Source organism: Pinus tabuliformis, chromosome 3_2 (assembly GCF_031772625.1).
Source record: "Pinus tabuliformis cultivar Carrire ecotype Pingquan chromosome 3_2, CPIR1, whole genome shotgun sequence".
Classification (NCBI taxonomy): Eukaryota; Viridiplantae; Streptophyta; class Pinopsida; order Pinales; family Pinaceae; genus Pinus; species Pinus tabuliformis.
In genome coordinates this window covers 1,020,499,655-1,020,525,416 of record NC_142302.1, presented here as the reverse complement: position 1 = coordinate 1,020,525,416, position 25,762 = coordinate 1,020,499,655, and positions in this window count along the sequence as shown.

Genomic DNA, 25,762 nt, shown 5'->3' with positions numbered 1-25,762 from the left:
CTGGGGTACCTTAGATAGGTGGCCCTTGAAACAATACTTGCATATATGGGACGTTAGGTTGTACAACAAGTATTTGGGGTATTGATGAAATTGTAGGAACGGATTGAACGTAAATATTGAACAAGGGGTTTCACTGTAACTTGTGATATAAGTGGGACAATTACCTGCGACACTCCTGGAATGGGAGTTTGAGGTAAACCTGAACCTAGGTTCTGAATAGTCATTGGTATAGTAGACTATACCAAGGTTTGTGGAGTACTCAGGATAGGATGTTGAAGTGGTTGTTGGGTAGGTGTCGATGGATTAACCTGGACAGTTGGTTGGACTTGAAAAGGCATACCTTGAAAAGATATTTTTTGTATAGGTTGTCCAATAGGTTGAACAAGTTGATACAAAGGCACTTGAGAAGCAACTGGAATCGACTATTGATTTAACGAAGGGTTCCAGATTGTATTCATTCCAGGGTAAAGCATTCCAAAAATAGGTTGAGGCATAACAGTCTGACGAAAACCCATTTTAGGCATTTGATCATAATTAAGGTAATTCCCTGCAAGGGTTTCCCCCCAGTTGTAGGGTAAGATCCACCAAAAGGTTGTCCTCCAGGTGGAGGATATGACGGTTTCCCCCCAGGCAGGTAATAACCACCTGTTGGGTTGGTTTGTGGATTACCAAAATTATTAGAAATCATATTAATAAATTGTTCAGATGTCAAACCTTCATTGGTAGGGTTAATTACACCAGTTGATATTTTTGAATATGAGTTCGAGGAAGAAGCTCCTAAATAATCTCCTGCAAGAGAGTGATATCCAGGTGGTATAAAACCACCATACATTGTTGACTCCGGAGAAGTAGAAAACATAGATGTGTCTGATGAGGTACTTCTAGAAGCTATCATAGACCAGTCAAAACCTGGTACGGTAGAATAAGGAGTCATGTATCATGGAATCCCTTGTCCTAAAAAGTTCAAGGGTGTAAAATACCAAGGGTTAGGGTGAAGAGATCTAAACAAAATATCTGAGATATTTGTAGGTTCACTAGTAGAAACTATTGGTTCTTCCTCTTCGTTTGAAACAAATTCTTCAATGGCAATGAGACTATGAGGGAGACTATCAGTAACAATAAGTTTCACACGCGATGAATGTGGAGAATCTGGAATATGCGATGTAGCAGATGTATAAGTGTCAGGCTCGGAAATATTAGACTCAGGTTCGTCAATTTTTGGTTCAGGAATGGGATTTGTATATGAAAAGTCTCCAGTATCTGATTAAGTTTGAACGAGTTCAGTAATTTGTAAATCAGTTCCTTCTAAGTGTGATGTTAATTTCTGAGTTTGATCAAATTCAATTTCTTTTTTTTCAGGGACTAAAATAATAGATGTTATCGGTTGATTAACTTCAATTCCTCTTACATTAGAGTCTATTAGTAGAAATTTCATTGTCTCCTACAATTCTGGATCCTGATGATTTGGATTTTTCAGCTTTAATCTTTTCTAACTGACTCAGTGTATACTCAGGGGGGTCCCCGAGTATTCTCCGTGATTGTCTTGGTAATTCCTCCACAATGAAAAAATTTCAATTGATCAATTACATAATATCTAAATTACACCTAAAGTCTCTAAAATGTAAAAAAAAAAATAGCACAGAAAGTAACATGCGCTAAAATTCTAGGAGTTCAAACCATACACACTGACTCTTCACAGAGATCAATAATTACTAGTTGGTGATGAAATCCAATATCACAATGATCAAAGTGAAAAAATTTATAGAAATGAGCATTTGGAACCAGTTACCCTGACAACTTGCTTAATGAAACAGTATGGTGCAAGTAACTCTGCTATAAACCATCTCAAGCAAAGATTACCCTCCAAAAGGTCCAAGTGAGTCTAGTCAACGTCTATTCCAGGTACAACAGGACCTTCCCTCTGCCATCACCTTAGGTAGAGCCCTAGGATTATATTCACGAAGTTTACCAAATACAACAATTTTGCCTGGGGGGGTAGTCATAGATTGGACGTACATGCAAGGGTAGATTAGCAAGGTCAATCCCCTTGAAGGCTCCTCCACATGATCAATTGGAGGTTTACTTTCAAGTGACCCCAAGTACCTTTCGGTACCATTTTAATATGTGAAAATCACTATATCTAGGCCGATGAATTGGGTACGATCACTTCACCAGATTCAACACGATCTCATGCTTAACTCATATACAAGAAGAGATTCCCAGAGCAAAACGGAAATAATTGGATTTTCTCTCCCTAACTCAAGATTCTATTGTTCGTTTGTAGCTATGGAAAGTTTACTTCCTTCCCTATTCCAAAGCCCTATACTTAAGCTATTGTCGGTGACAAGAACCCTAAAAAAATGTAAAATTCTAGATGAATTTTTATTAATGTCGTATTATTAAGTTGTTATTTACTCAATGGGTGATGAAGGTGAAACTTATGATGTTATGACACGACTCAAAATCTTAATGCACTCAAAAATGCAATAGCAACTTTCAAATTTGATGAAATCCTATTTAGAGAAAAGAAAGAGTTTCTTTGACTTTTTTAGAAATGAAATGCAAAAACTCACAACTTTTCCAATTTTTCTAAAGCAACCAATTTCACTATAGTGTAATGAAAATGCAGTCAACAAATAAAATTCTAGATTTCCCTAAACATCAAATAAGCCAAAATACTCTTTATCTCTAATCACTCAAAACTTTCAAGCACACAGAAATCAATCAAGAGAGTTGGAGAAAACACATTTTTCCCTATGAATGCTTTGATTTAATGATAATAACAGTGTAATTGTGATAAATTTCCAACATGAAAGAAACAATTTCCTTTATCAAGCAAAAATGACCACAATTCCTTCACAAAAGCATTAGGTCTCAAGAAACCCTAATTTGCAATTCAAAATGAGTTTGACTACAAATAAGCAACAACTAAGGCTTAACTGGTGTATTTGACAAAACAAAATAAGAATATCATAAGCAAAAGGACAATCTATCTTGTTTTGATCAATCAGCAAATCAACCAGGCAAAACCCTAAGTAATTTCTTCAAAAATACCTAATTCTCAAAAATCATTAACAAAGCAATCAATTGAGTTCAGAAGAGACACAACATAGTCCAAACAAAGATAATGACACTTTCAGAAAAACAAACTCAAGTCTGGGTTGAAGAAAAAGCTATATTTTCAAAAATTCTCAAGGTTTGTGCGGGTTTATAGTGGCAAACATAGTGCATGCACTCTGTTGCTAAGGAAAAACTAGTGCAAAACTGTGCTCTGTTAGCAAACAAAAACAACGCAGGGATAAAAAACTTAAGAAAAAATAAAAATTTGAAAAATCAACCACACAAATCTAAAAGGTCATTAATTTATAAAGACTCGGGTCTGGATAAATCAGAAGAATCAGAAAGAAAAACTAAGGAAAAAGACGAGAACAAAGATGTTCCCCAGTATGGTCGCCAATTTGTTACACTGGAAAAATCCCTCTTGCAGACAAGAGTGATCTCCCTAGATCCTTGACGGGAACTATAAACAAGCAAGACAATTGAAATGACCCTTTCCCTAAGTTGAACTTATTTGAATTATAAGAATTGTAGCTAATGGATGAGCCTCTTACCTATTTCACGAAATGCTCGATGAAGATCCCTTGTTGTGATTCGATGCAACTCTTCAATGCTTGATAAGACCTGCAAACATCAACCATAAAAGGATCAAAAGCACATGCAATATAATAATCCAAACAGCTTAACCTAATGATCAAGGAAATTGGGAATTGAATTTTCCTTAATAAACATTATAAACAATTGTAAACCATTCATTATTCCAATCAAACAAATCAATGGGAGAAATTTTTCATTTGTATTAATCAAAGATTAAGGGGGGCCTTACAAACTTCGCCTTTATGTCGTGAGGTCCCTCCCAAATGCATTCAATCTCCTCCTTAGATGAAAATATTTCCAATATCAACCAACATCGTAAGTTTGTCTTCTATGAGTTCTGACCTCTTCAATCCCTCTACCCTCTAATCATTTTATAGGCCAAGAGGAAGAAGTTTCATATCCAAAACAGGAGGATGAGACCCCTTCATTGGGAGATTAGGTTACCAAGAGAAAAGGGGTAAAGATGCATCATCTGAGGTTTATAGAATGTACTTTTTATTTTTTCTTTCTTGAATTTTCCTGCATAGGATTAGAGTGGCAAACAGAGTGCAACTCTACGTTGTTCTCAGAGTTAATTCCAGTGAATGCACAGGAAACTCTAGAAAAATCAGCGCAGGTGGAACTTAACAAGGTATGACAGCTATTTTCCCCAAATTTCTCATCTACTTCAAAATAGTTTGGGTTGTTCAAATTCTGAGGGAGCTGCTTCAAACATGTTCACAAATGGTAAAAAGACCCATAAATTAATCAAGTTTCATGGCGAAAAATTGACATGTAACATCAAGTGTTAGGGTCGAGAGACTTTTCTCCTACCTTTTCTCAACCTACTATTTGTGTTCCTTAATTAGGTGTGGTTACTCTTGGAAATGTGTGGGGGGGGTCATAATTTTCTCCTAGCTAGCCTGGGGGAAACGTTTCTTCAAATATGTCACAAGCCTGGTATAATTCATTCTTTGGAGGGATGCCAACTTCCAGTATTATTCCTGGAATGGCTAGTTTACCTTGGGGAAACCCTGCTACTAGTATCTTTGCTTCTATGAGTTATCCTCCTTACGTTAGTGCTACCACTCAATATAGTCAATCTGTCCCTATCAGGTAAAACCCCATTAGCAGTCACACTCTTGGCGGTCCTACGCTCTATGGGGGCATTTACCCTGGCAAGAAAAATCCTTTCACTAGTCAACCTGGCCCACATCAATTATATGTCAGGGAAACCTTTACCAAATCCAACAATCATTACGTCATAATCCTTATATGGGGGGACCTCAAGGTCGGTAAGGTAGCTCTCTTGCCTATGACCCATCTAGTCAACTTCATAATCCATTTATATCTTCTCTTGATTACCATATTTGGCTAAGTTGACAAACTCCCCATTCGACATGACCCTTGGTGGTTACCTATGCCCGTAAAATTTCCTTCTGATATACCTAAAATTGAAGATAATATTAAAGAGAATTTGTCTACTCACATCACCATATATCACCTATGGTGTTCATCTAACTCTTTAGTGGATGATTCGATTAAGCTACACTTATTCCAACAAACTTTGACTAGGGATGCTGCCAAATGGTAAATCGAATTGTAAATGTCATCCTACAGTGATTTTTCATCCTTAGCTCAAACCTTTCTGATGCACTTTTAGTTTCCTACAAGGTATGATGCCAATTCCGATCTCTTTTCTAACTTTAAACAAGATGATGTCACATTGATTTCTGATCATATCCATGAGTGGTGTTGTTGCAAGAAGTTGGTAAGAACCAAGCTTCCTGATGAGATATTGCATAAATGGTTCATTTGATCCTTATGACCACATATTGCTAAAGATGTGTCTATGTTTAGATTTGTCATGGAGAAGAAAGTTATCTTCACTTCCCAGCAATGAGATATGATCTATTCACATTTGGGTACGCTTTATGAAGTATTACATATTGTTAGACAAAAGTAATACTAAGAGGGGAGGGTGAATTAGTATTACGGAAATATAAAAAATATTTTTTGCAAATAAAAATTATTCAGAAATTAACTTCAGAAATATATATCAATATCATGCACATGAAAAACACAAACAATCATCACATGTAGACACTTCGATTTTAGGTGGAAAAAACCCCCTCTAGGGCAAAAAACCATCGAATTGTTTGTTGCTTCTTCTTATTATCTATTGCTTCAAAATATTCTCATTTACATTACATCAACTACCCACCACTAGCAATGGAGCACCCACCCCTTGACTGAAATGAGAAATGTTTGCCACAGCCAGCTTGGAGCACCCACTCCTACAATAGACAATTAACATGCACTTAGATTTAAGCCCCCAATCCATGTACAAACAATTCTACTACAAGAAAATATGATTCAAAACTGAAAATATTATTACATAATAAAAACATGCAACATATAAGAACACTCATGCAACCACAATTTCACACTCCAATTGAGAGAGCAAATCTCTCCACACTCACTCTCCAAACTAATATTCAATCTCTACACACTATTGTGAAACATTGTTTAAGAATAATCTCTTAAGAAAATTGTAATTATGAAACTTTGAACTTGCTACAAAACTCACTAGTTGTGCACTAGTAACTCGTGCACACTCACTCACACAAACTGCTAGAGAACCAACCAAATAAACTTCTTGTCTTCGCATATTTCTAGCTTCTGAGATCAATTAATTCTTCAAGTGATGGATCTTGCCCAAATCCCGTTCACATCCTTCAAATTTGATTGTGTTGGGATTTTTTATAAAATCAAGCCACTCATTCCACTATCCTTTTGATAATTTCAACTTCGATCACTTTCTGGAGGCCCCATAACTTATCTTGACCTTTTTCTGGAAAATTTCAATAATAAGCTTTGCCAAAAATAATTTAATTCCAATTGAGCATACGAAATCTGGATATTTTCTCATGTTTTTCCTCAGTCTCTAGCATAACACTGACCTGATCTGTCTCGTCGCTCCCATAACACAGCAAACTGGCGAATGGACAATTTCAGTCACTCCCACAGGCCTTTATTCATGCAACTAGGGTAGAGCATAAGGTAAAACAAGAGATCTTTCCCTCAAACTTGCAACAAATCTTTAGGGTTTGATAGGACCTGTAAACAATCCTTCCAAGCCCAACTTGACATCAACAAACTAGCTACATAACTCAACAAGAATATACATATATCATCAACTAAACCTCTAACACACATGTAGCTCAGCTTCAGATGAGGCCTTAATACCTCATGAAATCTCTTCTACAGACCTTCTAGGACTTACAATATCATTTTACATCAACATGATGGCCCTCAACAAGTGTAAAATAGGCTCAATATGATACATAGAGACTCATGAGTACATACTTCAACACGTGACATCAATGGCAACACAAATCGGCCAACAAATTCCCCCTTTTCCAATGATGTCAACCTTTAGCTTCTGAAAAATAAATATTACATTTACATACAGAAATCTAAAGCTGAGCACATACATAACTCACACTCTCTCCCCCTTTGAAATTAATGGCAAGGGGTTTTACATGGAAAGAGAAAATACATAATAACAACGTGATACATGGCCAAAAATGAAGTACCCCCCCCCCCTGAAGAGGTGAAAAAAATATTCCCCCTGAGTTTTTGCACATTCTCCCTTTGAATTTATGTGATACCACACCATATTGAAGAAGAAATATACATAAATAAGCGATCTATATTGAAATAAACCAAAAGAAGCAAGCAAATAGTACATAATGCCTTGAAAAGCATACAAACAACCAATCACCACCCATTCTCCAAATTTTGCAACTGAAATTTCTCTTGGTGGCAGCCATATGGAAACAGCTAACTCCATGAAAAACTCCTCAATTCCTTCGAAAAGGCACAACACTCATATGCTCTCGAAGATATTCAAATTGCTCTCATGGAAGTGGCTTGGTGAAGATATCTGCAATTTTTTCATTTGAAGTAATATATTTCAATTTCACAACTTTGTTGACCACTTGTTCTCCTAGAAAATGATATTCTATTGGTACGTGTTTTGTCTTGGAATGAAGAACTAGATTTTTGGACATGTTAATTGCACTTGTGTTGTCTACAATGATGGGAAGAGGTTCTTCATAATCAACATGCATATCTTGAGTACTTTGTTTCATCCATAATATGTGTGTACAACAAGTGGTTGCTACTATATATTCAGCTTCAACTGTGGACAAAGAGATAGAAATTTGTTTCTTGCTTGCCTAAGAGACCAAACAATATCCCAAAAAGTGAGTTTCTTTTGAAGTACTTTTCCTGTCATCAATACTACCATCCCAATCAGCATCAGTAAAAGTAATCAAATTGAAATTTTTACCTTTGGGATACCATAATCCATAATCAAGAGTGCCTTGAAGGTACTTGAAGATCCACTTTATAGCATTGAGATGGGTCTCCTTGGGATTAGCTTGAAATCTTGAGACCAGTCCTACAACTTGCATAATATCATGTCTAGAAGAATTTAGATATAATAAGTTGCCAATCATGGAATGATACATGGACTGATTTACCTCTAGTGATTCATCATCTTTACTCAATTTACAACTATAACCATAGGAGTGCACACTGGTTTGCAATCTTCCATGCCAAATTTTTTTTAATTTCTCTCTAAGATACTTTGATTGAGAAACAAAAATGTCATTTTCATCTTGAAAAACTTGCAAACCAATAAAGAAACTAAGCTCACCCAACATTGACATTTCAAATTGTTTTTGCATTTCTTGAGCAAAATTTTGGCCCATCTTTTCCAAATCGCTCCCAAAAATAATATCATCTACATACACAACAATTATTAGAAAATGATCATCTTCAAATTTGATATATAAATTGATGTTTGTGGATCCCTTTTTGAAGCCTTGTTGTTGTATATGTTTGTCTAGCTTTGCATACCATGCTCTTGGAGATTGTTTTAAGCCATAAAGAGCCTTTTTCAACCTACACACTAGATTCTCATCATCACCCAATAAGAAACCTTCAGGTTTCTCTATATAAACTTCCTCTTCTAGATCACCATTCAAGAAAGCTTATTTTACATCCATTTGATAAACTTTAATTTTCTTGTAGCATGCAAAGGCCAAAAACATTCTTATAGCATATAATCTAGCTACAGGTGCAAAAGTTTCATCAAAATCAATACCTTCTACCTGATTATACCCTTTGCACGCAAGTCTTGCTGTTTCTTACCACTTTTCCATCTTCATGTAGATTATTATTGAACACCCACTTGGTTCCAACGATATTTTTGTCATTTTCCCCTGGCACAAGCTCCCATGTATTCTTATTTTTAATCTAATCTAATCCTTCATTCATTACTTTGGCCCAATGTTGATCTTCTTTAGCCTCATTAAATATTTTGGTTTTTATTTGAGACAATAGTCCAAAATGTGCTTGATTGAAACTATCGAACAACTTCCTCCTTGTTTGCACTCCATGCTCTTTGTTTCCAAGAATTTGACTTTCTAGGTGCTTCTTTTGAATGTGGCTTGGCGGAGCCTTCTTTGTAGTGGAGGTATTTCTCTCTTCTTCCTCTTCTTCAGAACTTTCTTGGTCCTCATGTTCTATGAAATCATGATCGACTGCAACATCTTTGAAATCCTTAGGCAAATCTTCATCAACAACAACATCAATACATTCCATTACCTTTTAGTTCTCTTGTTGTAGCATTTGTATCCCTTGCTCTTGGAATATGCCTTCATCAAATCTTGGTTTGAACTTGCCAAGTTTGTCTTATCTTCTTTTGATGTAGCATTTTCTCCCAAATATTTTGAAGTGGTAAAATTTTGTTGGTCTTCCTTTCCATAGCTCATATGGATTTTTGTCACTATTAGGCCTAAGAAGAACTCTAATTTCCAAATTTACTGTTGTTTGAGCATCTTCTCCCCAAAAGGTATTTGATAGACTGGCTTCATCCAACATAACACGTGCCATATCTTGGACCAACATGTTTTTCCTCTCCACTACACCATTTTGTTGTGGTGTTCTAGCTATGGAGTATTGCCTCTTGATCCCATGCTCCTCACAAAAATCATCAAATTATTTGGACATGAACTCACCTCCTTTATCAGATCTAAGACACTTTATCTTCAAATCAATCTCATTTTCAACAAGTGCCTTAAAATACTTAAACTTGTTGAATGCTTCTGATTTTTCTTTCATGAGCATGATCCATGTGGCTCTAGTGAAGTCATCAACAAATAATATGAAATATCTCTCACCTCTTGGACTTTGCTTCCTTGTAGGGCCACATACATTTGCATGCACTAGCTCCAATGGTTTGCTTGTAGTGAACTCCTTGGATTTGAAATGCACTCTTGTTTGTTTCCCAAATTGGCATGACTTGCATGTTGTGCTATCCGGTTTAGCCAACCTTGGTAATCCTCTAACTACTCCATTCTTGCTAATTTTGACTAAATTATCAAAATTAACATGACCCAATCTTCTATGCCATAACCAAGATTCTTCTATTTTTCTCATGCAACAATTGTATCTAGTGTCATAAAAAATATACATGTTATTGTCACTTCTAATGGCCTTTGCCACTATCTTTCCTAATTTAGCATTTCTAATCTCACACTCTTTAGATCTGAAAGTCACCTCATGCCCATTATCACACATCTAACTCACACTGAGGATATTGTGCTTCAAACCATCAACATAAAGCATATTTCGAGCTTTGGTCTTCTTGTCCAATCTAAGTGTTCCTTTGCCTCTAATGTGAACTATTGCATCATTTACAAAATTGGCGTTGCCCTTTTTTCATTCTTTTAGTTGCAGAAATTTGTTGTTGTCACCAGTCATGTGCTTGGAGGAACCATTGTCAATCAGCCATTTCTCATGATGACCATGAATTATCAAAGCAAGCTCACAATTTTCTTCCTTTTTCTAACATCTTTTCTCAACTTTCTGTTGATTAGATTTCTCTTTTGTGTGTTGCGTGAAGGAATTTGGAAGGTTAGATCTGCATTCACTAGCTTTGTAACCAAAGTTATTGCATTTGAAACATTGGATCTCATTCATTAGTGTAGAAAAATAATTATTTCGATTTGCATGCAAAATATTTGGACCTTGAGCAACTCTTGATTTATCAAAATTTCTTCTAAGAAACATTTTCAACCTACAATTTATGGCTTTGTGTCCAAAATTATTACATGCAAAACAATAACCATAAAATAGTGTAGGATACCTAACGTTTTGTTGTCATGATGGAGTGAAATTTGAGGATCTTTCTTGCTTCACTTGCTAATTTTCTAATTTGATTTTAGCTTCAATATTTTCTTCATTCTTACTAGTTGCAACAATATTTGTATGATTTTTTTTCCTTTCAAAGCATCTGCATAACTAGTACTTGCCTGATCTTTGACATTTTGTAGAGGAGGCTTAAACACCAAACCAGTTTTTTCCTTTGGTGACCTTTTCATGTTGAGAATATTTTGCAAGGTTTCAGATCACTTAACAAATTTCAGATTTAGGCATGCTTTAGTTTCTTCTTTTGATAGATTGACTCTTAATGCAACAATTTCTTCCTCAAGTTTGTGACAATTCTTTTTAGATTATTCTAGCTTATTGGTGAGCACATTCTCCTTAATTTTCGCCTCTTCCCATTCTCTCTTAAAGAAAATGATGTATTCTTCATGAGTGTATGCAATGGGAGCTCTTCCAATATTCAGCTTCAAATATTCATTTTCTTTCTCCAACTCGTTAAGGTTATTTTGTTGAACCACAATTTGTTGCAGCAAATTTTCTTTGAATTTATCAAGTTCATCCAAGTGGATCTTCAAAGAATTATCAACATGTTATCACAATTTTAGTTAATAGTTTTAAGGCACTGACAGTTTTAGCATCAGCGCCAATTTGTAAAAATTAGTGTAAAAGTGTTGACAGATAAAATATCAGTGCCATTGTGGATTTGTAAAATAAAAATGCATTAACAACCAGATTAGTACTGCAAATCTGTAAAATTGGAAAACTAAAAGGAAATTTTAAGTTTGGATGATCAATATTAAAAGGATTTGATGGAGCACATGTCAGCGAAGGAGCAGACACTTGATCAAGAGATCACTGACAATTAATCTGTTAGTGATAAAACCCTGTTTCACATTGTTTTTTACTGTAAAACAGAGTAAATTTGGGCGCAGATTCTTAATAGTTGGAAATGAAATTTTAAAAACCGAAAGAGGTTTTTTATGTAACATACTCATTTAGAAAACCTATTTCATTTTTTACACAAGTGTAATGGTTTGAGAGATTTGAATGAATCTTTGAGGCCTATTTTTCTAGAATTTTCAATTCAATTTTTTCCTGTTTTAGCCATTATTTTAAAAATCAGTTTCCAAACAACTAGGGATGAATTTTTTAAAAACAAATGGGTTTTTTGGAGGGAACAAACCAATTAACAAAAAAATCTTTCATTTTTTACACTAATATCATAAATTGAGAGTTTTGAATGGATGTTTGAAGCCTATTTTTCAAGAATTCACCAGAATTGATTTTTCCTATTTTTAGAAAACAATGTCTAATCAATTGGAGATCCACCTCATCAATTCGACTTGGGGTCAGATCTTATCTCCTTTATTATTTGATTTATTAAGTTATCTATAGATGAATATTTTTTAGATCCATTATTTTGGGATCTTGAACAGTTTGTAAACAGTCTATAAAGACTATCATTTTGTAATGAATGGGGGTTGGTTTTTTATTAGAAGACTTATACGTTGTATATTTTCTAAACGTTTAATGAAGGAAGCCTGATTCTACAACAAAGATTCTTGTGTTGGGAAATTTTGGAGATGTGTTCTCTTGTTTTTGTTTGCTTCTTTATGTTTTCATATGTATGTTATTTTATGATTGATAAGAGTGAATTAACATAACTCATATTTATTATGCTCATTTTATATGTGCAGTCATCCATAGCTTTGTAGAAATCATCTTTGTGATACTCTTATAAGTATATTGGTTCCCTCCTATTCTAAATTCCATCTCAGCAAATTTAAAAACTCAAAGTATCTCATCTACCCTGCATGTATGAATGTTTTAGTTTGCATTCTTGATTAAGCCATATATTTGAATCCATGCCCAATGGAATTTTATCAAATCCTACCACATTTTTTAAACCTTGTTACAACAAACCTAGCCATTGTTTTAGGTACATAACCAATCATGTTTGACTAAGTTACAGAAGGGATCCCCCTTCGAATTGAAAGGGCTAGCTTTCAATTCAAAAGACTAGTTAGCAGTTACCTTGAGTTTTTCCCCACAGCCAGGGTTTTCTCTAAGAGATAACACAACCAAAGAGGGTTTGTTCCCCTTTAGTTTGAGTATTTCCTCCTTCAGCAACTTGCTTTTATTTCTAACTTTGCTTAGCTCATCAAGGGCAGTAAATAGCTCACCTTCATAATCACTTTCTCCGTCCTCAAGATCTGATTCATCTTTAGACTCAAGGTCCATATGAACATATTCATTGTGCTCTTCTTCTTCTGATGAATATTTCTCACTACTTTCATCTAAATTATCGCTTTCTTCTTTGGAGTAATAAATCCTTCTCTTTTATGCTTTAGCTTTTCGAAATTTATAGGTTTTATCCTTGCTCGTCATATCCTTCTTCTTTTCCTCCTTTTTGCTTCTTTTGTGTGGAAATTTTATGGAAAAATGTCCAACTTCTCCACATTCAAAACACTTGAAAGGAAGAATTTATTTATACTTTATAGTACCTCTCTTTAAATTATTGGCAAACTGAGAAAAATCTTCATTAGATTCACTACTAGCGTATTCTTCTTCTTTGTTGATTTTCTTTGGAAGTTTATTGAGATTTTTGGTAACATTCTTGACCTTCTTGGAGGCCTTGAATGCAAATTCATTAGATTAAGATTTCTCTTCAACAATATGCATCTCATAAGCTATAAGAATTCCAAGAAATTTCTCCATAGTGAAAGTGATCAAACCAAATATTTCCTCAATAGCAGAAACCTTGGGCTTAAATCTTGCTGGTAAAGACCTCAATATTTTCTAAATAATGACTGCATCATCAAATTTTAAATCTATGCTCTTGATCAGATTAGTCATTGTTTCAACTCTTCTGAAATATTTTGTAATAGTTCCATCTTCCTTCATTTTCAAGCTCTAAAACCTCATCCTACAGGTTTGGAGCTTCGCTTTCTTCACCTTCTGATCACCTTCATATTTATTCTCAAGTTTGCCTCAAACTTCTTTAAATGATTTGCAGTGCATGAAATTTATCATCTCATTCTCACTAAGTATTGTAACTATGGCATTTTTGGCTTTGGCATTGTTTTGATACCTCTTCTTTTCATTGGTATTTGGAGGAATAACATTAGGAACATCACATCTATACATCACAATATAGAATACATCAACACCTAAACTCATGAGGTGCCCCTCCATTCTCATCTTCCATAAGTTGTAGTTATTACCATCAAAAATTGGAACTTTCACATCATGGTCATCCATTGTCCCTTCTCAAATTCTCCTTTTAGCAGTCAAGCTGCATCAAAGGAGTTGGCTCTAATACCCATTTGTAGTCAAAAGTAATACTAAGAGGGGGGGAGGGGAATTAGTATTACAATTATATAAAAATAATTTATGCAAATAAAACTTATTTAGAAATTAAATTTAGAAAGATATATCAATATCATGCACATGGAAAACACAAACAATCGTCACATGTAGAAACTTGGATTTTAGGTGGAAAACCCCCCTCCAGGGAATAAAATCATTGAATTGTTTGTTTCTTCTTCTTATTATCTATTGCTTCAAAATATTCTCATTTACATTACATTAGCTAGCCATCGCTAGCAATGGAGCACCCACCCCTTGATTGAAATGAGAAACATTGGCCACAACCAACTTGAAGCACCCTCTCCTACAATAGACAATTAACATGCACTTAGCTTGAATCCCCCACTCGAAGTACAAAAAAATTTTCTACAAGGAAATATGATTTAGAACTAAAAATATTGTTGCATAATCAAAACATGCAACAGATAATCACACTCATGAAGCCACAATTTCACACTCCAATTGAGAGAACAAATCTCTCCACACTCACTCTCTAAACTAATATTCAATATTTGCACACAACTCTGAAATATTGTTGAAGAATAATATTTGACACACATTGCAATTCTGAAACTCTGAACTCACTGCAAAACTCACTAGTTGTGCACTAGTAACTCATGCACACTCACTCACACACACTGCTAGAGAACCAACCAAATAAACTTCATGGCTTCACATATTTGTAAATTTTTAGATCAATTAATTCTTCAAGTGATGGATATTTCCCAAATCTTGTTCACATCCTTCAGATTTGATTGAGTTGGAATTTTTTACCAAATCAAGCCACTCATTCCACTAGCCTTTTGATAATTTAAACTTTGATCATTTTCTGGAGGCCCCACAACTTGTCCGAACCTTTTTCTGGAAAATTTCAACAAAAAGCTTCACCAAAAGAAATTTAATTCTAAATGAGCACGTGAAATCTGGAGATTTTCTCATGTTTTACCTTGCTCTCTCGCACAACACTAACGCGATCCGGTTGGTCACTCCCATAACACAGCAAGCTAGCGAGTGGACAATTTTAGTCGCTCCCACATGCCTTTATCCATGCGACTAGGGCAGAGCATAAGGTAAAATAAGAGATATTGCCCTCAAACTTGTAATAGATATTCAAGGGGTTGATAAGACCTGTAAACCATCCTTCCAAGCCCAACTTGACATTAGGAAACCAACTACATAACTCAACAAAACTCTATATACATCATCAACTAGACCTCTAGCACACGTGTAGCTCAGTTTCATATGAGGTCTTAATACCTCATGACATCTCTTCTACATCTCTTCTAAGAATTATGAAATCATTTTACATCATCATGAATATTGGGCCACTAATTTATCATTATTATTATCACTTCTTAACATCCATTTCTTCCATTTCTATTATTCTATTTATCATAATTCATCGTATAATTACATTTCATAATTATTTATGATCTTGTGGATAAGTAATACTTGTTCTCCTTTATTTTTAATAAATTGATGATTGTTATGCATGATTTTTCCAATGGTTCTTTTTTATAACATCACTCACCATTTTATTCTCCAATATCTCTTCCAGATTGCAAATTGGACCTGCTCATAATCACATATTCCAACTCAGAAATTCGTTGGGATAAAAAGTGGCAGTTTTTTGTTGGACATTTTGGGCAAACGAAGAAGAATCTTGATAATATGAGACATGGATTTTGTGTATAATAGACCAAATTAATTTTCCGATGAACAATTTTCCAAAATTCGTCCTGGATTGGGAGAAAATCAAGGTTCTTTGAAGGACATTTTCATATATTTTCTGTTGTGGTCATTTTCCAAATTACCCCAATTGCAATACTAGATTTGACTTGTTCCAGCTGAATCATGATGGAAAGATATCTCAGATCTAATATTTCTTATTAAGATTTTGTAATCAATCTAAACTGTAAGGGGAATCAGTTTGCTATCAGTTTGTTGTAAATTTCCCTTTGTTGTTGTAGAATTTCACTGTAGATTAAATTGATTATGCAATGTACTAAAGCAAAATACTTAATCTACTTCTACAATCAAACTTGTGGAAGCTTAATCGATTTTGAGCAAGATCAAATAGAACACATATAATAGAGAAGAAGATTCAATCATACATGAAACACAGAATAATACTCTGGGGAAAGCCTCAGCTAAAAACCCCGCTATCTGTATTATCATACAAGTGGAAATATCTCAGGATTACACAAAGCTTTAGCTCTCAAGCTATCCAGCTCTCAGTACAATCTCTCACTATTGCTCATAGACAGAATAGACAACACATATGCATTCCTTCAGTCCTTTATGCCTCTTATTTCCTTGCGCAGTTTCTCCTGGGTCCTCCAGCTGCAACCTGTGTGATTCTCACCTCACACGCAACACTGACCTCTGAAATAACTATGCAATCTTGAAGGAGATAATTCCTTTTGCATGGATGAGTTTCCTATATAGGAAAATTCCTCCAACTGATAGTACATTGTCCCTTCGTTTGATCTCAACTGGGTCTCTGTCTGAACTCACATGCATGAGTTATTTATGAGAGAATATTCAGTTATCTGAAGTACACTAGTTGCATGCATGCATGCATTGACTAACTGAACTTACAATCAGTTCCAAACTGTTGGAACTAATCTAACTTGACTTAACTCAGTTAATGCTAACTAATTACAACTCAAATTACAACTCATCCGGATCTCCTTAATTAAGGGATAACTTCCTCAATCAAAGGGATAATTATTGCATGTCTTCACATAGACTTCATGTTTGATTTTCTCTAACTAATTAACTCAAGATGAATTAATTAATTATTTTTCAAACAGCTGCTGAGACCAAATTCGAATTTTAATTCTCAATTTTAATTCAGGGACTAATTAAAATTGGAATCTATCCCGAAATGCTATTTATATCAATGTTATTTTTAGCATTTCTATTTTTTGCTATTTCCAACAGAGTTGGAGTATATCCTGAAATGCTATTTTTAGCATTTCTTGTTGCCATTTTCAACACTCCCTCTCAACAAGAAAGGCATTAAAATCGAAACCGATCCTAAACCTTTGGAATGTTCTGCGTGCAACACGTCTCTCAAGAGTTGTTACTCCAGCAACCCCAGAAATAAAAAATATCCAACCTAAATCAGAATGATGTCTCTGTCATCAACATCTCTAACTGTTATTGCCTCTATCGACTGAAAACTCTGCACCTTTATGCTCTTCAGTATCTGACTGCTCTAGCCTTTGTCACTTTGATCTCTGACTACATCAATCACATTGATTCCTCCTGCTACATCTGGGTTGTTGTTGGTCCTATCTCCCAGCACTGCATTCGTATTGCACCTGCTCTCATCATGTTGCATCGTGCTTCCCACTTCTGCACTGCAACTCAGTTACTGAGAAGTAATTAACTGACCTCCTTGTTGGCCTAGAAACATCCTCTGATGTTGAATCTTCCTCTGTCGCTCCATCTGCATCTGTCTCTACCCACTTAGCCAGTCCTGCTACTACTTGTCGAGGCTCCCGTAGTAAGGTCTAATCAAAGAGGTTGGGTACCTCAAGGATCCTACCCCTATTTCATCATTCTTGAGACTATCGCTTCACATCACTCCACCTCACACCTGGAGGTATGGCTACATGTGATCCCCCTACCCACTTGGCTCGAGATTTCCCCCTACTGGAGGTCTCTGCATGAGTAGATGCCTCCACTCGGTATCTTCTCTGCTTCTCTAGTTGTGGCTGCTCCACAACCTCCTAAAGTTGCTTCACCAATTGTAGCTCTTCCACAATTGTTTGAGACTTGTTTTGGCGCTGCATGTTGAGAGGTAATGTACTCTCCCTCTCAACCACCAAGTCTCCAACAGTTGCCTTGCTCTTCAATGCTTTGCATGCATCTTGAACCTCAAGAGCATACAGGTTCTTGACTTGTGAGCCAATCTGCTTCACTTGTCTCGTGGTGATGTGTCTAAGGAAAACCTTTCCCTTACTCAAGACAACATCGTAGCCTTTTTCCTCCATCATCACAATCAATACCAAGTTCTTCTTCAGTCCTGGCACATACTTCACATCTTTCAAGGTGATGCAAGCTCCATGCTCCCTCTGAAAAGCAATCGTGCCCACTCCTGAAACACTATACTTTTCATCATTACCCATCTCTATGCGCATCTAGAGGTCCTTCTCCTCCAAGGTACTGAATAAACTCTTATCGTCGGTCATGTGGAATGAGGCTCCACTGTCAAGAAACCAACCACAACCCATCATCGATGAAACCATGCATGCGATGAGGGTAAAATCCAATTCGAACTGAGAGGCCAATGCCTCATGTTCAAATCCTTCTGAGGATCCCTTCTTGGATTTCTTCAATGGACAATTAGTTGCATAATGGCCCACCTCATGACAATTAAAGCATCTCACTTTAGATTTGTTAATCTTCTTCCCACCATGGGAAGAACTCGATTTGGGATGAGAATCCTTCTCCTTCCCTTTCCTCGCCTTATTGGCTAAGGCTAGATTTTCTTCATCATCCTTGGATGAAGAACCATCTCTGGTGCTCCTCCTGATCTCCTCCTGCATGAGATTTGACCACAATCGTTCCCAACCTGGCATTTTTTCTCTTCCATTCACTGAGTCCTAGTAGTTATGCCAGCTCATAGGAAGACCGAGGAGAGAAAGACTCACCATGTCATCATTGGTTGTCGTGATTCCTACACTTCCAAGCTCATCCCTGTAGGTGGTGAGCTTGTTCAGATATGTAGAGATCGTGTCGACCTTTTCACACTTGATTTTCTAAAGCCTGTGTTTCAGCACCATCTTCCTCTGATCATTGTTGTTCTGATATAGATCTTTCAATGTTTTCCACATTGAAAACGGTGTCTCCTTCCCATGGAGACTCGAGACAATGTGGTCTCGAACTCCCTCCAGAAGAATCCTCCTCACTCTAGCCACACATTTCTTCCATTCTGCCAATTCTTGGGCATTAACAGCTGCTGGCTTGGGGACTTATTGATCAATGAAGTCCTTCAAACCGTTATCCTCTAATACCACTTCCATGCGATCCTTCTAGACTATATAATTCGAGCTGCCATCTAGGGCATACTCGACCTCAAACCATTGAACGCCATTGGTGAACTTTGAGATGTGATAAGAATTCGATTTCTATAATCAAGAACTTCAACCTTCGAACTTCTCCCTTCTTTGTATATTGTTCTCTTCTTTTATCACCTTTGCTCTGATACCATTTAGAAATTTCACCGTAGATTAAATTTATTATGCAATGTACTAAAGCAAAATACTTAATCTACTTCTACAATCAAACTTGCGGAAGCTTAATCGATTTTGAGCAAGATAAAATAGAACACATATAACAGAGAAGAATATTCAATCACACATGAAACACAGAAGAATACTCTGGCGAAAGCCTCAGCTAAAAACCCAACTATCTATATTATCATACAAGTGGAAATATCTCAGGATTACACAAAGCTTTAGCTCTCAAGCTATCCAGCTCTCAGTACAATCCCTCACTACTGCTCATAGATAGAATAGATAACACATATGCCTTCCTCCAGTCCTTCAAGCCCCCTATTTCCTTGCGTAGTTTCTCTTGGGTCCTCCAGCTGCAACCTGTGTGATTCTCACCTCACACACAACACTGACCTCTGAAATAATTGTGCAATCCTCAAGGAGATAATTCCTTCTGCATGGATGAGTTTCCTATATAGGAAAATTCCTCCAACTGATAGTACATTGTCCCTTACTTTGATCTCAACTGGGTCTTTGTCTGAGCTGACATGCATGAGTTATTTATGAGAGAATATTCAGTTATCTGAAGTACACTAGTTGCATGCATGCATGCATTGACTAACTGAACTCACAATCAGTTCCACAAACTATTGGAACTAATCTAACTAGACTTAACTTAGTTAACTGAGCTAACTAATTACAACTCAAAGTACAACTCATCCCGATCTCCTTAATTAAGGGATAACTTCCTCAATCAAAGGGATAATTGTTGCATGTCTTCACATAGACTTCATGTTTGATTTTCTCTAACTAATTAACTCAAGATGAATTAATTAGTTATTTTTCAAACAGCTGTTGAGACCAAATTCAAATTTTAATTCAGGGACTAATTAAAATTGGAATCTATCCCCAAATGCTATTTATAGCAATATTATTTTTAGAATTTCTATTTTTTGCTATTTCCAACAGAGTTGGAGTATATCCTAAAATTCTATTTGTAGAAATGTTATTTTTAGCATTTCTTGTTTCCAATTTCAACAGTTTTTTGTGTATTTAAAAGACACAAATTAGAGAGAAAATATAGATAACACAGATGGAGCAGATCAAATATTGAGGGATCTTCCTTTCGTGTGTAACAGCAAAACTTTAGTTTGTAATTCCTTTTTATGAATTAATGAGAATATCAGCATATCGTAACTTGGTATAGTCCATAATTCTCAGCCACGGCCCTGATCGGAGAATTGGGCCCACTCTTTCAATTAGGTGCTATTAGATACAGTTCGTGTTGATAGGTATGATTTTTAATTATATCTTTAATTCTTTATGATTGTTGTTTCCTTTATTTGCTACTTTTGTTGTTATTTCATATTTTTGTTACTTCAGATTGTTGTTACTTAGAGTTAGTGTTATTTACTTTGTTTTTACTCGATTTGTAGAACTCTTGGACCTTGTATTTCATAATTTCTCAATCCTAGGTAGCGAACCTGTGGCCTGCATAGACCTTGCACGATAACCTTGAAATAACTAAACGAACCCCAAATTGATCAATGAATGTAAGGGGAACTAAATCCGTAAACTTGTATTAAGGCCCCAACATTTTGGCGTCATTCTTGAACCAAATATAGTTTCTTTGCCCAATAAGTCTCCATTTATTCGTATCTTAACAACAATACTATTTTGGGGTAGGAAAAAGAGTCTTAATTCTGATTTTGAATCCCGGGTAATTGGTCATACCTTGAGAAGAAAAGACTGAGATAATTAATTCTCATAATTTCTGTGCTCATAATGGCCAAAGCTTATGGTTCTAGGGAATGCATCTTTTTCTCATCATTTTACCCTCTTTTATATTCCCTTTTTTATCTATTATTATCTCATGACATTCACAACATGATTATGTCACTTTTATATATAATGAGGTGATGAATTATTGATTGAGGATACTCATGAGATGTGTTATAGAAATCTTGATGACAAGGAAACTAATCAATTTGGGGGAAGGAAACACTGCTACACTTTCTGATTACTTTCTTTCATCTTGCATGGCTTCCACCTTTCGCATCACTTTCAGCATCAGCTCAACCTACATCAACTTCAACAAATATCAGTTCATACATGTCATTCCATATTTTTACGAAGGTAAAATAGCATAAGTTTTTGATTTATTAAAATTTTAGGAGAATGTCATGAAAAAACACTGAGCATTATTCACTCATATTTTTCAACCATTATTTCCCCTTCTTTACCACTTTCCATTTTTTTCAGAGACACAAAAGCTTTCAGTTTGGGGGAGTGTTACTTTCATTAATTTATTTATCATGACCATCCATTAATATTCTTTATCATCCATCGATCTCCTTATTCATTCTCAAAACCTCCCTTATTCCATGGTGTTATACACCAAACAAGATTTCAACAGCAACCACCTCAATTTGTTTTCTAGTGTATTGCATGAGGACATGTAATATTTTTAGTTTGGAAGAGAAGGATTTGTTATGCATGAAGGATGTTTTCTCATTTCTTCCTCATTTAAGGCATACAATTTCACTTTTATATAGTGCATAAATTGATTTGCGTATATCTTTAAAACTATCAACTAGATTCTTGTGATTTTCAGACAGTAAGAAGGTATCATTAAAATGAAAAAACCCATAAAATTTCAAGCTAAACTAGTTTGTAAGACTCTAGAAATCATGCATTGTCACCTACAGCCATTCTGCTAATATCTCGGGATTTGTGGGTCATATAGCTCTGATTTTTGGAGTGAAGAGGTATTAATATAGTAAAAATTGTCCTGCAAAATTTCACCAAGATCTTATTTGTAGTTTTTGAGGAAATGGTTAATGAAGTTTGTTGTTACTTGTATCATTTTGCTACAACTTCATATACAAATGGTTGAAATTCAATGTGCAAATTTTTACAGCTTCACCAACATTGCTAGAACTGAATAAATTATTGTTTTAAAGAATAATTTGGGGAAGAAACATGGTGTTCCATCAATATCATGAGTTGGGGTGAGTGTTTTGATTATTGTATTACAGCTTGGTTAATACAGAGGCATTGGGTTGCATGAGGACATGAAACATGTTCAGTTTGGGGGAGATCTTGGACCACTAATTTATAATTATTATTATCACTTTTTAACATCCATTTCTACTATTATATTTATCATAATTCATCATTTAGTTCCATTTCATAATTATTTATGCTCTTGTGGATAAGTAATACTTGTTCCTTTATTTTTAATAAATTTATGATTATTATGCATGATTTTTCCAATGATGGTTTTGTTATAACATTACTCACCATTTTAGCCTCCAAGATCTCTTCCAGATTGCAAATTTGATCTTCATCTCATAATCAAATATTCCAACTCAGAAATTCGCTGGGATAAAAAGTGGTAGTTTTGCATTGGAAATTTTGGGCAAACGAAGAAGAATCTTAAAAATCTGAGACACGGATTTTGTGAATAATGGAACAAATTAGTTTTCGTATGATCTGCTTTCAAAATTTCGGTCTAGATTAAGAGAAAAACAAGGTTCTTCAAGGACATTTTCGTATATTTTCTGTTGTCATCGTTTTCCAAATTTCCCCAATTGCAATACCAGATTCGACTTGTTCCAGTTGAATCGTGATGGAAATATATCTCAGATCATTTATTTCTTATTGATATTTTGTAATCAATCTAAAATATAAGGGGAATCATTTTGTAATTAGTTTGTTGTAAATTTCCCTTTGTTGTTTGTGTATTTAAAAGACACAAATCAGAGAGAAAAGATAGATAACACAGATGGAGCAGATCAAATATTGAAGGATCTTCCTTTGCGTGTGTAACAACATAACTTTATTTTGTAATTCCTTTTTATGAATTAATGAGAATATCAACATATTGTAACTCAACGTAGTCCATAATTCTCGGCCATTGCCTGATCGGAGAGTTGGGCCCACTCTTTCGATCAAGTGTTGTTAGATACAGTTTGTGTGGATAGGTATGCTTTTTAATTATATCGTTAATGCTTTATGATTGTTGTTTCATTTCTTTGCTACTTTATTATCTTATTTTTATTTCATATTGTTGTTACTTAGATTTAGTGTTATTTACTTTGTTGTTACTTGATTTGTAGAACTCTTGGACCTTTCATTTCATAATTGCTCAATACTGGGTAGGGAACCAGTGGCCTGATTAAACGTTGCACGATAACCTTGAAATAACCAGACAGACCCCAGATTGACAAATAAATGTAAGAGGGACTGAATCTATAAACCTGTATTAAGACCCCAACAATGACAACCCTTAACAAGTGTAAAATAGACTCAAGATGATACATAGGGACTCATGAGTACATACTTCAATATGTGACATCAATGGAAACACAAATAGACCAACACCTATTGCTCAAAGGCCTTCCATTTTCCCACCCAAACTTGCTCCTATACCACACATTGACAGCATTATTAGGTCTATTTCTTATTCTGTGATCCAACTTACTGCTCAACTTGGGCAATTTATTGTTACACTGTAAGCCTTAACGAGTGTTTCTTTCTCTAGAAAATCACCTTCTTCTGAGCATTCCATCGATGTTCTTACAGTAAAGTCCGCAACATCTAAGAACAACCAACAAACTAGTTGTAAAAATAATAAGAAAAATAAACAAAAAAATCAACCTACTTAGGAATCTCAACCAAACCCACCAAATCAGGGAGGGGGCACAATTGAACGTCGTCGAAAGATTAAGTTCCCTTGTAAAATTTGTCAAGGTGAACATCTAACTCACGAGTTCCCTCAAATGGATGAAGTTCATAGGCTTCTTGTTCCACCACCAGCTACCCAACAGCCTGTTGTTTCAACTCATCAATTCCCTACACAACTGCAGCAGCATATGATTGCACAACCTCCTCCAACTCAACAAGGGTGCAACGAGGGACCATATGTAAACCTTGGAAATAGTTCATCCATCCTTATGTGTCAATAGAATGCGAATGTGACCATGCGATCTAAATCATATGATGTTCCTGAGTCTATTTCTTCTCCTAAGGACTCATCCACTCCACCTCCTTCCATTGGACATCTCACATTAGATAATCTTGTGGAACCTGTTTATCACCCATCTAAGGGTGTCATTCATAATACAACATGCAACCCATCTGCCTAGGCTACTCAGCACTATAGTATTGTTGAAGATATTTTCGAGGCTTCATGTGTCATGTATGCCTTGTAAGTTTTGTAAACATCGCAACGCCTTGTTGTCTTCAATCAATGGAATACACCCCTCTGACTCAAACCTCGTCACGGTTAATGTTGAAAATGCTAGCGTTCTTCTTTCCCACCATATCGCCTTTCAAATTGTCGTGCACATATTTCATAAGAATGTTCATCGCACTTCAGTGGATGAAGGATCTTCCACTTGCATCATGTTAGCATCATGATGGAAGGATCTTGGCTCTTTGGCACTCGCTAAGTCTAATACCAGTCTTCAAGCATTTGATGGATATAATTTTGTACCTAAGGGGGTTCTTCCCAAGTTTTTCATTGACCTAGGGGAAAAAATTGCCTATGTCGATGTCGAATTCATTGATGCTTCTTTATATTATACCCTACTCCTTTGTCATAGTTGGTTTTATGCTAGGACCAGGGCTGTGTCTTCAGTATTTCACCTTCTTTGCTTTCCTCATGACAGAAATATTTTTACCATCAACCAATTTGATGATTTTTTGTCATTGGCCCAACTTTCTACTATAGGGACCTCATTCCCACTTGTGGGAGACAACCCTAGTTAGTATGAGAGTGTTGGTGCAGACTTATTCAAAATCCCATCCCTTATTAGTATTTTTTCCTCAATTACCACTTCTCAGCATTCCTTCATCCTCTTCTAAATATCATATGCATATGATCTCTTCCGACACCTATGGACCCCATAGACCTCATTTTCCTTAGGTAGTGTCTCTTGCTCTTATGGAAGTTGATCAAGCTAGTGAGCCTCCTCAACCACTTATTGTGGAAGAGATTGCTCCTCTAGCAGTTCTATCAATACCTCTTAACACTAGCCAGAAACTCCATCCCAATATGGAATATGACAAGGATCCTTTACCCACACGGGTCATCACTCTGCCTCTTCCATGAGACTCCCTTGACAACAACTCTCCTTCTCAACAATTCATCTCGAACGTCATGGATTCACCTATTTCTCATCCTAGGGATATTATGCCTCAAGTCTTCCTAGATAAGAAAAGGTAGAGCTTGGCATCCAAAATCTTGACTCAAATCAATGGGCATCTACTCGTCCCTCCTTGGA